General features: G+C 42.8%; 1 protein-coding gene across 2 annotated transcripts in view; it reads right to left on the bottom strand.

Annotated features, from left to right (window-relative positions):
• The window catches only part of FDXACB1 (ferredoxin-fold anticodon binding domain containing 1), a 92,693-nt gene that overhangs the window by 53,422 nt on the left and 20,421 nt on the right, over positions 1-18,850 (bottom strand). The window lies entirely within an intron of this gene.

Here is an 18,850-nt window from a genome sequence, read left to right on the forward strand (position 1 = left end):
ATGTGTCCACGTTGCGCTTTGGGGCGTTTCCTGTCGCGGGCGCTAGGCCTACCCACACAAGTGAGGTATCATTTTTATCGGGAGACGTGGGGGAACGCTGGGTGGAAGGAAATTTGTGGCTCCTCTCGGATTCCAGAACTTTCTGCCACAGAAATGTGAGGAACATGTGTTTTTTTAGCCAATTTTTGAGCTTTGCAAAGGATTCTGGGTAACAGAACCTGGTCCGAGCCCCGCCAGTCACCCCTCCTTGGATTCCCCTAGGTCTCTAGTTTTCAGAAATGTACAGGTTTGGTAGGTTTCCCTAGGTGCCGGCTGAGCTAGAGGCCAAAATCTACAGGTAGTCACTTCGCAAAAAACAACTCTGTTTTCTTCCAAAATTTTGGTGGTGTCCACGTTGCGCTTTGGGGCGTTTCCTGTCGCGGGCGCTAGGCCTACCCACGCAAGTGAGGTATCATTTTTATCGGGAGACTTGGGGGAACGCTGGGTGGAAGGAAATTTGTGGCTCCTCCCAGATTCCAGAACTTTCTGCCACAGAAATGTGAGGAACATGTGTTTTTTTAGCCAATTTTTGAGCTTTGCAAAGGATTCTGGGTAACAGAACCTGGTCCGAGCCCCGCCAGTCACCCCTCCTTGGATTCCCCTAGGTCTCTAGTTTTCAGAAATGCACAGGTTTGGTAGGTTTCCCTAGGTGGCGGCTGAGCTAGAGGCCAAAATCTACAGGTAGGCACTTTGCTAAAAACAGGTCTGTTTTCTGTGATGTGTCCACGTTGCGCTTTGGGGCGTTTCCTGTCGCGGGCGCTAGGCCTACCCACACAAGTGAGGTATCATTTTTATCGGGAGACGTGGGGGAACGCTGGGTGGAAGGAAATTTGTGGCTCCTCTCGGATTCCAGAACTTTCTGCCACAGAAATGTGAGGAACATGTGTTTTTTTAGCCAATTTTTGAGCTTTGCAAAGGATTCTGGGTAACAGAACCTGGTCCGAGCCCCGCCAGTCACCCCTCCTTGGATTCCCCTAGGTCTCTAGTTTTCAGAAATGCACAGGTTTGGTAGGTTTCCCTAGGTGGCGGCTGAGCTAGAGGCCAAAATCTACAGGTAGGCACTTTGCTAAAAACAGGTCTGTTTTCTGTGATGTGTCCACGTTGCGCTTTGGGGCATTTCCTGTCGCGGGCGCTAGGCCTACCCACACAAGTGAGGTATCATTTTTATCGGGAGACGTGGGGGAACGCTGGGTGGAAGGAAATTTGTGGCTCCTCTCGGATTCCAGAACTTTCTGCCACAGAAATGTGAGGAACATGTGTTTTTTTAGCCAATTTTTGAGCTTTGCAAAGGATTCTGGGTAACAGAACCTGGTCCGAGCCCCGCCAGTCACCCCTCCTTGGATTCCCCTAGGTCTCTAGTTTTCAGAAATGTACAGGTTTGGTAGGTTTCCCTAGGTGCCGGCTGAGCTAGAGGCCAAAATCTACAGGTAGTCACTTCGCAAAAAACACCTCTGTTTTCTTCCAAAATTTTGGTGGTGTCCACGTTGCGCTTTGGGGCGTTTCCTGTCGCGGGCGCTAGGCCTACCCACGCAAGTGAGGTATCATTTTTATCGGGAGACTTGGGGGAACGCTGGGTGGAAGGAAATTTGTGGCTCCTCCCAGATTCCAGAACTTTCTGCCACAGAAATGTGAGGAACATGTGTTTTTTTAGCCAATTTTTGAGCTTTGCAAAGGATTCTGGGTAACAGAACCTGGTCCGAGCCCCGCCAGTCACCCCTCCTTGGATTCCCCTAGGTCTCTAGTTTTCAGAAATGCACAGGTTTGGTAGGTTTCCCTAGGTGGCGGCTGAGCTAGAGGCCAAAATCTACAGGTAGGCACTTTGCTAAAAACAGGTCTGTTTTCTGTGATGTGTCCACGTTGCGCTTTGGGGCGTTTCCTGTCGCGGGCGCTAGGCCTACCCACGCAAGTGAGGTATCATTTTTATCGGGAGACTTGGGGGAACGCTGGGTGGAAGGAAATTTGTGGCTCCTCCCAGATTCCAGAACTTTCTGCCACAGAAATGTGAGGAACATGTGTTTTTTTAGCCAATTTTTGAGCTTTGCAAAGGATTCTGGGTAACAGAACCTGGTCCGAGCCCCGCCAGTCACCCCTCCTTGGATTCCCCTAGGTCTCTAGTTTTCAGAAATGCACAGGTTTGGTAGGTTTCTCTAGGTGGCGGCTGAGCTAGAGGCCAAAATCTACAGGTAGGCACTTTGCTAAAAACAGGTCTGTTTTCTGTGATGTGTCCACGTTGCGCTTTGGGGCGTTTCCTGTCGCGGGCGCTAGGCCTACCCACACAAGTGAGGTATCATTTTTATCGGGAGATGTGGGGGAACGCTGGGTGGAAGGACATTTGTGGCTCCTCTCAGATTCCAGCACTTTCTGCCACAGAAATGTGAGGAACATGTGTTTTTTTAGCCAATTTTTGAGCTTTGCAAAGGATTCTGGGTAACAGAACCTGGTCCGAGCCCCGCCAGTCACCCCTCCTTGGATTCCCCTAGGTCTCTAGTTTTCAGAAATGTACAGGTTTGGTAGGTTTCCCTAGGTGCCGGCTGAGCTAGAGGCCAAAATCTACAGGTAGTCACTTCGCAAAAAACACCTCTGTTTTCTTCCAAAATTTTGGTGGTGTCCACGTTGCGCTTTGGGGCGTTTCCTGTCGCGGGCGCTAGGCCTACCCACACAAGTGAGGTATCATTTTTATCGGGAGACGTGGGGGAACGCTGGGTGGAAGGAAATTTGTGGCTCCTCTCAGATTCTAGAACTTTCTGCCACAGAAATGTGAGGAACATGTGTTTTTTTAGCCAATTTTTGAGCTTTGCAAAGGATTCTGGGTAACAGAACCTGGTCCGAGCCACACAAATCACCCCATCTTGGATTCCCCTAGGTCTCTAGTTTTCAGAAATGCACAGGTTTGGTAGGTTTCCCTAGGTGGCGGCTGAGCTAGATGCCAAAATCTACAGGTAGGCACTTTGCTAAAAACAGGTCTGTTTTCTGTGATGTGTCCACATTGCGCTTTGGGGTGTTTCCTGTCACGGGCGCTAGGCCTACCCACACAAGTGAGGTATCATTTTTATCGGGAGACGTGGGGGAACGCTGGGTGGAAGGAAATTTGTGGCTCCTCTCAGATTCCAGAACTTTCTGCCACAGAAATGTGAGGAACATGTGTTTTTTTAGCCAAATTTTGAGGTTTGCAAAGGATTCTGGGTAACAGAACCTGGTCCGAGCCACACAAATCACCCCATCTTGGATTCCCCTAGGTCTCTAGTTTTCAGAAATGCACAGGTTTGGTAGGTTTCCCTAGGTGGCGGCTGAGCTAGAGGCCAAAATCTACAGGTAGGCACTTTGCTAAAAACAGGTCTGTTTTCTGTGATGTGTCCACGTTGCGCTTTGGGGCGTTTCCTGTCGCGGGCGCTAGGCCTACCCACACAAGTGAGGTATCATTTTTATCGGGAGACGTGGGGGAACGCTGGGTGGAAGGACATTTGTGGCTCCTCTCAGATTCCAGCACTTTCTGCCACAGAAATGTGAGGAACATGTGTTTTTTTAGCCAATTTTTGAGCTGTGCAAAGGATTCTGGGTAACAGAACCTGGTCCGAGCCACACAAATCACCCCATCTTGGATTCCCCTAGGTCTCTAGTTTTCAGAAATGCACAGGTTTGGTAGGTTTCCCTAGGTGGCGGCTGAGCTAGAGGCCAAAATCTACAGGTAGGCACTTTGCTAAAAACAGGTCTGTTTTCTCTGATGTGTCCACATTGCGCTTTGGGGTGTTTCCTGTCGCGGGCGCTAGGCCTACCCACACAAGTGAGGTATAATTTTTATCGGGAGACGTGGGGGAACGCTGGGTGGAAGGAAATTTGTGGCTCCTCTCAGATTCCAGAACTTTCTGCCACAGAAATGTGAGGAACATGTGTTTTTTTAGCCAAATTTTGAGGTTTGCAAAGGATTCTGGGTAACAGAACCTGGTCCGAGCCGCACAAATCACCCCATCTTGGATTCCCCTAGGTCTCTAGTTTTCAGAAATGCACAGGTTTGGTAGGTTTCCCTAGGTGGCGGCTGAGCTAGAGGCCAAAATCTACAGGTAGGCACTTTGCTAAAAACAGGTCTGTTTTCTGTGATGTGTCCACGTTGCGCTTTGGGGCGTTTCCTGTCGCGGGCGCTAGGCCTACCCACACAAGTGAGGTATCATTTTTATCTGGAGACTTGGGGGAACATAGAATAGCAAAACAAGTGTTATTGCCCCTTGTCTTTCTCTACATTTTCCCCTTCCAAATGTAAGACAGTGTGTAAAAAAGACGTCTATTTGAGAAATGCCCTGTAATTCACATGCTAGTATGGGCACCCCGCAATTCAGAGATGTGCAAATAACCACTGCTTCTCAACACCTTATCTTGTGCCCATTTTGGAAATACAAAGGTTTTCTTGATAGCTATTTTTTACTCTTTATATTTCAGCAAATGAATTGCTGTATACCCGGCATAGAATGAAAACCCACTGCAGGGTGCAGGTCATTTATTGGCTCTGGGTACCTAGAGTTCTTGATGAACCTACAAGCCCTATATATCCCCGCAACCAGAAGAGTCCAGCAGACGTAACGGTATATTGCTTTCGAAAATCTGACATTGCAGGAAAAAGTTACAGAGTAAAACTTAGAGAAAAATTGATGTTTTTTCACCTCAATTTCAATATTTTTCTTTTTCAGTTGCTATTTTCTGTAGGAAACCCTTGTAGGATCTACACAAATTACCCCTTGCTGAATTCAGAATTTTGTCTACTTTTCAGAAATGTTGCGGTTTATGGGATCCAGCGTTGGTTTCATGCCCATTTCTGTCACTGACTGGAAGGAGGCTGAAAGCACAAAAAATCGTAAAAATGGGGTATGTCCCAGTAAAATGCCAAAATTGGGTTGAAAAATTGGGTTTTCTGATTCAAGTCTGCCTGTTCCTGAAAGCTGGGAAGCTGGTGATTTTATCACCGCAAACCCTTTGTTGATGCCCTTTTCAGGGAAAAAACCACAAGCCTTCTTCTGCAGCCCATTTTTCCAAATTTTTTTAAAAAAATGAAATTTTCACTGTTTTTTGGCTAATTTCTTGGCCTCCTTCTGGGGAACCCACAAAGTCTGGGTACCTCTAGAATCCCTAGGATGTTGGAAAAAAAGGACGCAAATTTGGCATGGGTAGCTTATGTGAACAAAAAGTTATGAGGGCCTAAGCGCGAACTGCTCCAAATAGCCAAAAAAAGGCTCGGCACAGGAGGGGGAAAAGGCCTGGCAGCGAAGGGGTTAAAGCCTCCAGTATTGATAAAATATCATTTTTATCTAAAACCTCATCTTATATATTTTGGCAAATTCAAGTACCAGAAGATAGGGGCCGGGCCATTGCACTGGAAAAAAAAAAAAAGAAAAGGAGAAAAAAGAAAAAAAGACATAGGACAACAACAATCCCGAGTCATCTTATAATTGACTTTAACCACTTATTTTCTCTCAAACTGTTAAGGGCTGAAGAATTATGTAATTTAGGAAGTTCATGTCACCTCAACCCTTGCAACAGTGTGGTGGCGGTGGGCAATAATCTTTCGGAAGCTAAATCCCACAAAGACAAAATTACTATTGACAGACTGCACTTCTTCATCATGGAACAATACTGAAAAACCTTTCTGTCTTCACGGATATATGTCCAGTACCTTTTAAAACATTCTGGAAACTAGGTATACTTACTGACAAACATCATTCCTCAGGGCCGCAGCTAGTCATAGTTTCAAGTTCTGATTTTTCCAACTCAAAGCTCTACTCCATGCAGCACCGCTTCTCAATTTGAAATATATTCTGGTAGTCTCTTTCATAACACAGGCAAATAGCTCACAACTCATCAACTGCCTGGATGACCTCTTCAGGTATGAAAAGCGTTTTAAAAGCCATCTGACTGAAGTAGCATCTTGGATGCGAGCTAACACTGTCACAAAAAACACCAACAAGTTGGAGATACTCTAACCTGAAACATGTTAATCAATGCTGGTCAGACTGTTGGGGGCCAACAAATACGATTGCCCCCTTTTGCCCTGGTTACAGTTGTTAAGAATTTAGAAGATCTCTTAGACAACACCATAATGCTCAGAGTTGATGTCAACAAAGTCACCTACACAGTTCTTCATTATCTGAGACTGCAGAAAAAGATCTGCCCCCAGCTCCCTCATGATTGCCCAATAGGCCTCTATTATGCAATGATTCCCTCTAGATTAGACTATTGGAATATCCTTTATTTAGGATCCCTAAAGGCATTGCTATCTGGATTGCAGCAGGTGTAAAACTGGGCAGTGCACACAATATTCAATCCACAAAGACTATTTCCTAACTCTCCTTTCAAAGATCAGCTCCACGATTGAGCAAAGAATAGCATTTAAGTCACTTTGCATCAGTCATCGGTACTTTCCATCAGCTGGGACCCAACTATGTTCAAGCAAAATTGACTCATTATACCTCAGTCAGGCTCCTCAGATCCACTCTTTCTGAAACTGACAACCCCTACTATGAGAAGGAACGTCAATTCAGGTAGCAAAGCTGTAGAACACTCTTCCTAACTCACTTAGATATATATTGGATCACTCGAATTTCAGGAATCTCTGAATGTGATACTTTTAGCTTCTAGGCTGCTGGAGCTACAGGTTATGGAGTTTGCATATGTTAATCCCTTAGTGCTTAACTAAATGATAAAGGATTACAGTAATAGCCATCTTTCTAGGCTTTTCCAAGGGTCAAACTTTGATTGTGCGGCGGAGAACATGGCGGGCTGCAGCATCGCTGCTGCGAACTGAGCACCCCATCTCCCAGGCGAGGGTGGGGTGAGAGCTCCCTGTCTGCGCTGATGTGCCGGCACAAATTCCAGGAAGTTTGGAGGTCATGTGAGCCGCAAACCGGCTCGAACAACGGAGCCAGCAACCCCGGGGCTCTGTGGTGGAACAGAGCAGCCCTGGAGCTTAAACACTCTCGGAGGGCTGTAGTACAGGCCCCCCTCTGTGGTGATGCAGGCAGAGGCAGAGCCAGCACAAGCAAAGGCTGGTTAAGCTCTAACCTGCTCAAGGCTTTGGCAAGAAGGTCCAAGACAGCGAGGCGGGAGAGCGAACCACCAGAAGGGCCCAGAAACCTTCCAGGTAGTCAAGAAGGGGGGCCCTTGTTGTTGAACTCGTGGAGGGGGGGGGGGTTCAACTTCAAGGTAGGAGGGTCTCTGACACCTTATGTTTGGATACAGCTGGTAACTTTTGTAACCCTGTCAGTTTAAGTGAGGGTGAAGGGCATCGGGACCCAGGGGTGAAGCTGTTCCTATTTGTGCATTGGGTCATGCAATTAAAAAACAGACTAGAGGTTTGGGCAGTAAAAAAAACTGTAGTATTACTTCTAAAAATCACCCCCTCTGTGAGAACTTATTTTAAACTTAAACCTGGGGTGAAAGTCTTCCCATCCAAAAAATTGGAAGCTTTACAGGAAAGGCGCTCTCAAGGTACTGCGGATATGCATGAGCAGGGTGACATAAGGGTCCCTGGATTAAGGGGCTCCCTCCAAGTAATGGAAACTCCTTTAAGGGTTAGTGAGGAGCCATCCCAAGGGGGTGAAGGGGTCCCCTCTCCACAGGCAGTTAGTGATGAGGCTTCTCCTGCCGGATGTGTAGTACAAAGGTCTTTGGAGGGTAGTGCCTCTTGTCAAGAGCCGGTTGGTCAGTTGGACTCCTCTCGATGTGCCTCTGGTGATAACCCCTCAGTAGAGACAATGCTACTTTCCATCTCTAAGGATATCGGGAAAGGATTTTCAATATCTGAAAAAAATCAGGCAGAAATAAGAGAGGCCTGTGAGGCTTTGGAAAGGAAGCTTGATCTCCTGTCATTAGGAACTCAGGCTCTGGAAGATACGTGGGAGATATAAAAGACGAATTAGAAGTTCAGAAAGTCGATATTCAGGCTTTGAACAGGCTCTCCAGAGTAAATTGGAACAATTGGAGAATAGTTCAAGGAGAAATAACTTTAGAGTCCTGCATGTGCCGGAAGTAGACAATCTGAAGCCATTTTTAGTATCACTCTTGAAGTCTGTGTTCTCGTTAGAGGAGAGTGAAGAAGAAATCACGCGGGACCTTCAAGGATACATAGAGACCCTTTCAGGAAAAATCAAAACAATAGCAAGCCTCGGAAAATCCTAATCAACTTTCTAACTTATGGTCTGAAGGAAAAAATCTTGTTAAAGGCACTTAAGTTGAGAACCATAAAAGCGCAGGACTTTTCCTTTGAGATCAAATCAGCCCTATCTAGGATCACCATCAATAGGCAGTGAGAGTTGGGGCACTGGCTCGAGGAGTTTAGAATGTTGGGGCCTTCTGCACAACTTAAGCTTCCCGCTACCCTTAAAGTCATGTTTAATAATAAGATGTGTAATTTAAGGGATGGGAAGGCTGTGGATGAGTTGCTGGCAGCTTTCAAGTCTGGGGTCAGCGCTACTGGAAAGTAACACCTGTAGCCCTCGCCCGGGAGCCACGTGCGCTCTTAACTGAGGACCTACCTCGGTCCACTATTCAAAGGGGGTTCTCTAAGGGAGGGAATGGGTCACAGGGTGGGGAGCATGTGGGGGAAAAAAAAGAAAAAAAGGTTCCAATTCCACCTCAATTAATGTGGCACCCAGTGGGTAATGGTTGGTGAGAGTAGTAAATGCCGGGACCCCAGGGAGATTCCTTCCAGATACTCTCTTGGAATGTTAATGGTCTAAGAACAAAGGACAGGAGAGATACAATTTTACAATATTTAAAAGATTCCCCAGCTCAAACTTTAATTCTACAGGAGACCCATTTAACTAGAGAAGAGGGGATTGAACTGTTTAAAAAGCAAAAATGCCTTAATTCTTATGCTTGTACGGAGCACAATTTTAACACTAGGGGAAGGGCTATTCTAGTCAAGCATGGGATTAAGGCAGGATTATTGGAGATACGGTATGATCCGGCGGGTAGATGGATTATAGTTAAATATACAAATTAATAATAGAAGATTTACAGTGACTGGATTTTATGGCCTGAATTGCGATGATCAGGCCCTCTGGAAAAGTGTTTTTTACAGCTAGTAGATTTTCCCAATCCAATTATAATCGCTGGAGACTTTAATGTTGTACTAGATAATAAGCTAGATAGATCTGAGAAGTGCAGATCGTTAGGGACTCCAAAATCTCAATGCTTTTTGAGAGGAATGATGAAAGAGTGGGGGTTAAGGGACCTATGGCGGCAGAGGAAGAGGGATCTAAGGGATTTCTCCTTCTATAATAAAAAATACAAGCATGCCTTTCGTATAGATTATTTCCTCATTGACATGAGGCTGGAGGGCCTGGTAGGCAATATTACTTATCTGCCCGCCCACCTCTCAGATCATGCAGCGGTGACACTAGATTTAAGGCTGGTTTGCGGCTCGGATGGTAGTAGGTGGACATTTGATCGCACGCTACTACAAGATCTGGGGTTTTTGGATCTGTTACGAATAGAGACGAAGGTCTTTTTAAAGCCAACCTGGGATCGGCTACGCTAGCACTGGTATGGGACACCTTTAAAGGGGTTATGAGAGGCAAAATTATGAGCATAGCCAGTTATAAGAATAGGCAGTTTAGGGTCGGTATTTCTCAGTTGGAACAGGAAATGCTTTAAGTAAGGAGTCATTTATTGGTGAGTACTAAGAAGGAGGAGGTTGTGGCTTTGGAGAATAAGTTGAAGGAGTTGAGATCTCAGCCCGATGAGGTGTTACAAGCTAGGGTTGTTAAAAGAGTAGAGGCTAATAAGCTAGCTCACTTTGAATACGGTGAGAATGCAGGAAAATTACTAGCCTGGAAATGTAAGCGGGATCTAGTGAGCAATTACATCAAGGAGGTAGAGATAAATCAATTAGGCGAGAGATTATCAAGTAGTGAGGAAATGGAGGTTGCTTTTCAGTCTTTCTTTTCTGATTTATATAAAGAAGAGGTCGAGGTAAGAGAGGATGATATAAGTAAACGGTTGGTGGATGATATATACCCAACTATTTCACAAGAGGAGCAGATTTTTTTGAATAGCCAGATCTCTGCTGGGGAAATTAGGAAGGTGTTGATTCGTAGTAAGGACGGTAAGGCACCTGGGCCAGATGGTATTCCTATGGAATTTTATAAGACGATGGCCGAGTTAATAATTCCAGTCTTGGTAGAATTATTTGTGGCGATTTTTGAAGACAGGGCCCCTATTCCGGGCTCATGAAATGAGACTACGATAGCACTAATTCTGAAATCAGTTAAGAGTCTGCTTAAGTGTGAGTCATATATGCCTTTCTCTTTGCAGAATTGTGATTATAACATATTCGCTAAAATACTTGCTGATAGACTCAGCAGAGTGGTGAGTCGGTTAATTCAGAAAGGGTTTATCAAGGGTAGATTTCTACATGAATTGACGTATAACCTGATGGGGGCCATAGACATGGCCACATCTTTTGAAATGCCTTTGGCTGTAATTACTCTTGAGGCAATGAAGGCCTTTGATAGAGTGAACTGGAAATATTTAGCTTACATTTTGAGATCAGTTGGTTTAGGAGAAAATCTGTGTAGAACAATAGGTCTTATATATAAAGACCCTATTGCAAGAGTCCTAGTAAACGGCAAACTTACAGAGCCCTTGAAGATAACGAGCGGCACCAGACAGGGCTGCCCTCTTTCCCCTTTATTATTCGATTTGTATATAGAGCCATTGGCAAGGAAAATAAGGGGGAACTCGGTTATTGTACCTTTCAATTGTAACGGCTGGGTGAAAAAGGTGGCCCAGTATGCTGATGACCTTTTAGTATATACAGCGGATTTACTATCAGCCTTGCCTACGCTGCTGACCTTAGCTGAAGACTTTGGCAGAGTGTCAGGGTATCGGGTGAATACTGAGAAAACAGAGGTTATGGCTTGGAATGATAAGTCGGTGGGACAAGTACAACTGAAGAGAGAAATTAGATATTTAGGGATCTCATTTACACAAGAAATCGATCAGCTTGAAATGACGAATTTAAAGCCAGTGGTAGAGGAAGGGTATAGATCTCTACAAAGATGGATGTATCTCCCTCTGACAATAGTTGGCAGGGTTAATTTGGTAAAAATGATGATCTTGCCCAAAGTTAATTTTCTGTTTAGCTCTATACCTCTATTAATGCATAGGCATCATTTGGCGAAGCTTCAACAGGCTATTACTTCCTTCTTTTGGGCATCAAAAGGCCCTAGGATCTCATGGCAAAAATTGAGAAGAAGGAGAGAAAAAGGGGGGTTATCACTTCCGGATTTAAAATATTATGCCTGGGCATTTCAACTGAACTCCGCAAAAAATGTTATTTTCTATTCCTGACTCCTCGGCCATTGGAGTGATGTTTCAAGCTATGGTGGACACTGTCAATGGAGCCTCTAAGGGATTCCTTTACAAATTTGGAGATCCAAAATTCTTCTAAAAAATAAAATTGAAAACTCTTTGTGACCTTGCGGCAAGTTGGTACCATTTGAGGTCTGCCGCGGGAGTTAGCTATTATAGCCCCTATGCCCCGGTTTGGGATTCTTCAGGTACTCCTGAATGCTTAAAGGACGTCTTAGCGCTGCCATTGAAGAAGGCAGGTATAGAGACCTGGGAGGGATCTATTTAGTGAAGAGGCTTTAATTTCCCTGGAAGATCTTGAGGTTAAGCTGGGGGGTGCCTTTTCTAGATTGAAATATACCCAAATAAAAGGCTGGGAACTAAAATCCCGAGTAACATTTGGGGCTGCTAGCTTTTTGGAGGAATGTGTGTTAGCAGAGTCCCCCAGACTTAAGCAGGTTTCAAGTTGGTATTGGGGGATATTAGAAGGATTGGATGGTGAATTTTTACTGCCCGCCTCCCTTTGGGGGAAGGATATGCCGCAAGGGAAGGTAGTGCAGTGGTGGGAATCATCTATGTTATCTCTGTTCAAGATAGTAAAACCGGCGTCTCTGCGGAAGAACCATCTGTTCACTATACATAGAGCCTATTTATCCCCAGGAAGCCTCTCTAAAATAGATAACAACAAGGCAGTCAATTGCCCCAAATGTGATTTACAGTATGCCACTGATATACATATGTTTTATGAGTGTTCAGTGGTGGAGCTCTTCTGGAAAGAACTGTTTAACCTTCTCTCTAGTATGTTGGGACGGGAAATTCTGGTAACTCTTCCTCTCATTATTTTCGGGCAGGTACAAGGGATAGGTGGCGATAGGCTTAACGGACATAATGCTCATAAGAACTTGATTTTCTATTCCATTTTGGTGGCTACGAGGGAAATGTGTCAAAAATGGATGGTGAATGCCCCTCCTCTTCTTTGGGATTGGCTGCAGGCTCTCTTCTTTGTTGCAAGAATGGATTTGGAGGTGGGAGGTTTAAGTAAGAGGAAATGTGGGCTCCTTTTTTTAACTGGGGAAGAGCTCAAGCAAGGTTTTAATGGAATAGAAAGGGTATAAATTGGGGTCTCGCAGATCAATGTTCAATGATTATTTCTTCTCTTCCCCCTCTTTCGTTAGACTGGTCGGTATGGTTATTTTTATATACCACCAGACGTCTATATGAGAGGAAATGGAGGCTCCTTGGCATGATCAGCTTCACTCTTAACAGGGTGCAAAGAACAACTATGGGGCTGATATAGGAGTCTTTGTGAGGTGCAAAGGGACAAAAAAAAATAGCCATCTTTCTAAGCAAAAAAGAAGAAATGGTGTAATTTATCTTCAAGTTAATTCAAATGCACCAGCCAGTCTAACTAATGACAGAAGAAGTGAGGACCTATTTCCTCGACTCTCAACTTCACCAACTACCTCAATGCAAAAGAATTATGTTTAAATCTGTAGCAATCAACAAAGGACACATACACAGCTTTACCTCATTTTAGCTAAAACATTTAAATGGCATTTATTTGTACAAAACAGATGATCATCAAATGGAGGTTTGCTACTTATTCCTCGAATATGTAATGTACTTCAAAAGACAACTCTTTCTTTAGCAGTAACCAGACTTTGAAACTAACTTCCATTTCCTGCCTGCTCCTAGTCAGTGCTGTTCAATTTTAACAATCAACGATAAACTTGGCTTTTCATATTACAGTGTAGAAATGTGGTTAAAATGTTGTGTGATGGTTTCTTTTTGATAAATGAAGCTTTGGTGATAGTGCCCTCTACAAATAACCAATGACAACAACATCTGTTTCGCTATATGAAAAACATGGTTGGAAGGGAAAGAGATTATGTTTGACAAGATGGAACACAGTATAATGAACAGGGTATCAGTTCTTGGATGCCACAGGAATGGGTGCAAACAGTGTTTTCCTTTTTTTCTTGCTGCTTTTTCCTAATGGCCATTACCGCAGCCCACTGCTTAGGCTAACACAGTGTTTTCCCTTTGTGGCATACAGCACGATGACTGACTGCCTTATTATAACCACCAATTGAAGCGTGGGGTTTCCCAAGCACGTCCCTATCGTATTTGTGGATTCCTCCCCGTTGCTCATAAGCTGCAGCATAATTTGGATGTCTTGCTTGCACTGGTGTAATAGCAAAACCAATACAAGGTGAGAGGCATTGGCAACTGGAGTAATATAATGTACAGATGAGACAACGGGAAAACCAGAAGGAAATCCACCTATCAATAAAACTGCCGGTGAAGTGACTGAAGGCAACACAACTGCCAAAATGTACTCTAAAATGTAAACGCTTTTGTAGTTCCCCTGGCAGCAAGCACATTGTTGTCAGCGTGAGAGCAGCATTTGATGGTTGATGGCATTAAACTACTGGTTAATACTAGGTTTTAAAATGTTGCAAATAATGAATAAGATCACCGGTTAAGGCTGCAACTTTGTGGGAACCATTCTACATTTCTACATCATAATAACAAAATACCTTGACATTAGTGTCACCTTCTACTTGAAAGAATAAGATATCAGTAGTCTGAGGTCATTACACTAGGACTATTGTCTAAAACAAATGAGTGGAATTGTCCAGTCATTACCTAGGTGCAGTTATCAATAGTTTTCCCACATCTACTTTATGAAGGATGAGCAAGGAGAGACGGTAGCTACTCGAGGACCCATAACACAATTACAGAGGAACTAAATGATAGTTCTAGACTGGTCCTGGGTAGTGGTGGCCAAGAGTCAACTTGTGAGATCCATCTAGTTTGGCCATTTATTTTTATTATTTAGGCTCCTAACCATAACATAATAAAATGACACTACAAATAAAACATGAATATGGACGCTGGTAAGTTTGGTTTTACATTCTTGGGGCCAGAGTCAATGTTCACACAAGTTAATATCTTGTGGCAACATACAGGCTATATATAAAGTCCAATACAACATATAACATGATCATAAAATATAGAATAACATTTTGCCAATTCTCCTAGGGGGCAATGGAGTCTGTTTCTATATTCAGCTCGCTGTTACTGTACATACATGAACCGCTACTTGTGCAAATTGTAAAGAAAGTATTATTGATTCTCTAATAAACACAAGGACTAGTATAAATACAAAATTCCATTACAAGAAAAAAAGATGAATATGCTCTAAGAAATATGAGCTATATTCATTCCTCATTTTTCCTTAGAATATAACAAGAGGACCATAAATAGGAAGCAGCAAACAGACAATACTATTGTCATTGGACCTCAACCTAAGTGTCATTGCTTCAAGATAGTACCTTATGCCCTTACCCTTAATAAGGGGCACAGCCAATTCTGCCTAGGGTTCACAATATGTGTGCAAAAAATCATCAAGTGTAACACAGAATCTCTACCCCTCGAGTATATGTACAGTCTTGGGGCAGCCACGCGTCCCATCTAGAAAGACAGACTCTTGATATGTCCCTAGTCTAAATTTCAAGTAGAAGTTATGCTTCACTTTTAGGTGTAGCGCTTCCAGATACTCCTCTACTAAAACCAGCAGAAAACTTCACTCGCCAGTATGCATCCTTTATGGCTGAAATGCTCTTAGGGTTGACTTAACAAGAGTCATTCCATAGATGTATCAGATTTGGCCCCCTGATCACCTTTCTAACATATCCTTGCCAACTATTATCTTTTATATCCAGTATAGACAAAAAATCCAGACCAGATCTTGGCTACACCAAGGCAAGGTGCAGTTGAAACTGCTTTCTGTGCGTAGACTTACAAAACAGCACTAATTGGTTGAGAGCCTACTCTGCTGGAATATTTCAATACAGCGTTTACACACACCTTGAATTTAGCTTTTTCTGCATGACAGTGCCAGTTATTACGATGAAAGTGCATGCCCAAATAGCTGAAAACTGTTGACTTTATCCAGCAGTTCTCCATTTATTTTAAAATACTTTATGGGTAGCAGTTTCCAGCAGCAAACCGTTAGTTTTTTTATATTCATAAAGGGGTTTTTGGAGAATCATTTCTCTATCATAGTATGCATGGATTTTTGAGTTAATTATAATACAGTGGTGTGGAATTTAATAAAATATCTACTAGTCCATGGGATAGGTTGCTTCATAAATCTACTAGTCCTGTAAAAACAAATCTGCTTGTCCCTTTCGTGCCATGTAGCCCAATGACACGTTATGGCAGTAATGTAATTATGAAAGAGTTCTGATAATAGCCTCTGTGGTTATGCAAGGGCTAATAATATACTACGGCTTGAATGCCAGCAATTTCAAGCCCTACTATAGCAATTTCCTTATTTTGCCACCTTTCCGCAGATCTACATACTGGAGCTGGAGAAAGCAATAAGCAATAGTTTCAGGGCTGGAATGCCTTTGAGCTTGTGTAGACCTACTAACTTGCACGTTTTAAGGATTTTCACCAGCTTTTCTCTAATTGTTTACCATACTGAGAAAGGCTGGAAATTTACTCCTGACAAGGGTAGAAGTTCTTCCAGGGTTGGGGAAAACGGTGATTTCAGGGAAAGTGAAAGGGTAAGCGCTCAAGCTTGAGCAAATCTACACATGCACATTTGCTCATGCTAAAATACACTTCACAAATATTTTATAGGAGTATGACTTTGGGGTATACTTATGTAAATTCTTGTGAATTCATGAAAGCCACTAATGCAAAGACATATACCATGGGTGCACTTTTGTGACTTTCTTTAAGAGTTGGGCTCCTAATTAGGTCTTCTGTTTACGAAGGCATTTTGTTTTTATTAAAATTATTTTTCTCTCTATCCATCTGTCGGCTGGCTTTACTGTGAGTGACAGCGTTCTGCTCTTCCACATGGAGCATAGTGGCACACAAAGTGGTTTTATTTCCAGTGCCAGGAACTACTGTGGAAATGTGTGCTTTCTGAGACCAAAATTTGTTTTTTGCTTTTTGCCAATATTTGTTACAATGGTGAGGGCCTGGCAGCTCCCACAACAATTAAATGGTACAAAAGCCATGTCATAACAAGACACACATTAACAAAACCAAAAGACTGACCACCAATGTCACATCAGATAGCTGTGCCAGTGCATGTTTCTTTTCATGTTTCCCATAATCTTGTTGAAAACGGCTATACTGATTTTTCCAATATAATTATTTTTGGGAAATACTAACATGCATCAACACATTTTATTAATTGATGCTTAAAAGAAATATTCACAGCAATTTAGCAAAAAGTTTTTTTTATTACTGAACTTTTTATTTTGAAAGCAAAGAATCATCATTCTGGCTTACAAGCTTCTGCAAACATTTGCATCTAATCAGGGAGTATTCTGGGAGCATTAAACATAGCCTTGTGTTTTTAAACAGCTCAAACGTGTGTACATATTTTTTTTACTGGAATCATTGTCAGTAGTGCAGTATGACCTTATGTTTATTTAAAGTGCTCGCCCTATTCATGAAGGCTTTGCATTAACGAACCATAAATACAAGTTTGAACATAATGACACAAATATTACCTGAACCTCACACAGTTTTCTTCCCTGTAAACTGGCAGCCAAAGGGTTTGTACTACATGGGGTTGGTCCTACTTGTCCCAAGGACAAAAAAATATGAAAAGTGTTGTCCTTGACCCCAAACAATATGTCCTGGGCGTTGGGCTATAGGAATTCCATGCCTCTGTAATAGAACAGCATTGTCTGCATGCAACAGCATGGAGATCTTTTCGCCAAGCAGCTTGGCCTGGCTTATTAAGCTCAAGGCAGGCCCCAGCATAAATAAACAGGTTATATAGGAGGCAAGCCAGTGTGCAGCCTTGTCATTCTTCTAATGGTATTTAAAAAAATGGCCACTACATTCCACATTGGGTCCATAACAAATCCTTGCTGTATTTTGGATGTTGAGGCATCTGATGGCTGTTAACAGAGGGAGGTCAATGCCCAAAGCTTAGACCTGCATACCAAGTCAAAAGCTGACCAGGGATCAATAAGGGTGGGACTTACAGGAAATGTCTTAATTGTAGCATATTTGTTGCATACTAGATGTAAATGAAATGTCTGTTTTATAGTATTCAACGACTTTCTAAATCGAAGCTTGGAATTAGTTGGGAAAGTGTTTGCATCTACACATGTTTGTAGATGATTCAGTAAGACCCGACCCAGAATTTTCTCTGCCATATTCAACAGCCTAATTGGTCAAAAATTGACCAGGTCTAAACAGCTGCCTTTTTTTATACAGAGGTACCAATATCACAGAATAATGAGATGTGTTGCTAATTCTATGTGCAGCATGGTTTTAATAAACTATGTTTTACTAATTAGGTCACCATCTCCCTTTTATAGTCCTTCCTCTATTTTTAACACCCTGTACCACTGTGCACACCTGCCGATCCTACTCTCAGTACAGAATTGTTCAGTCTACTTTATGATGTGCGGTCTTCAAGAGATTATTGTTTATTAACAAGAAAATTACTGTTCACCGTCCGGCAAAATTAAAAAATAGAATATTTAAAATATATTCGAAATATCAAATAGTATCATCTGTCAGTCAATTTTCAGATCCAAAATGCAAATGTATTGTGAAGGAATTGGGTATCACAGAGCGCTGTAATTCTCTTTCACATAAAGAAAACCACTGGTTTATTCTTTTATTACAAAAATTGCAAAGACAGAAGGCATGAATAAAAATGTACCAGTGTAGACGTACTCCTGATCATTAGCAACACAGACAGAAGTGGTGCGATGCAGAATGCAGACTATGTATAAACATCATGCAATATGTAAGTCACATGCACCAGGACAATGAAGAAAGGGACCTGTCCTTTCAGTTAGTCCACAATTAAATTGCCTGTGAGAGCTCGATGTAGCTGCAGAAGACGAAGTGAACAAGTGCAACATAGCATTGGTAGAGGTGGATGAGCCAACTAGTTAACAGGACGAGCTGAGCCAAAGGTCTGCACTGGCTCTTAGAGCTTGTGCACAAGCGAGCCTTGTAAATATTTTTTCCACGTAAATCATGCATAAAACATCATGTTAGAAAACAATTAGCTGTCTTCAAAATAGTGTATTTCTTTAACATAAAGCAGTGTTTCATATTGGGTACATTAGATTATATCCCTGCTTTGAGAAATATTTATTGAAAGTGATAGTTTGTAAACATGAACTTAGAAACATTCCTGTCCCCGCCCTCATGAAAATGCTATTGGTGAATAACGAGGCAAGTCAGTTGTCATGGGTACTCTATATGTGGCCTAGATTCCTGTTCTAGATGGAGCAAAGCTATGGTCTATAATATCAAACACAAGATGTTTTAGCACTGCACATGTCCTGAACACAAGTTATTCCACCTTTAAGCACGTTAAACATTAATGAAATGCTAGAAATGGCACATATTTCTCAGAGAACTGCCACTGCATACCCAGCAGGCCGAGAACACAGGTGGTGAGGCAATTAGG

The sequence above is a fragment of the Pleurodeles waltl genome, chromosome 3_1, assembly GCF_031143425.1.
Source record: "Pleurodeles waltl isolate 20211129_DDA chromosome 3_1, aPleWal1.hap1.20221129, whole genome shotgun sequence".
NCBI lineage: Eukaryota > Metazoa > Chordata > Amphibia > Caudata > Salamandridae > Pleurodeles > Pleurodeles waltl.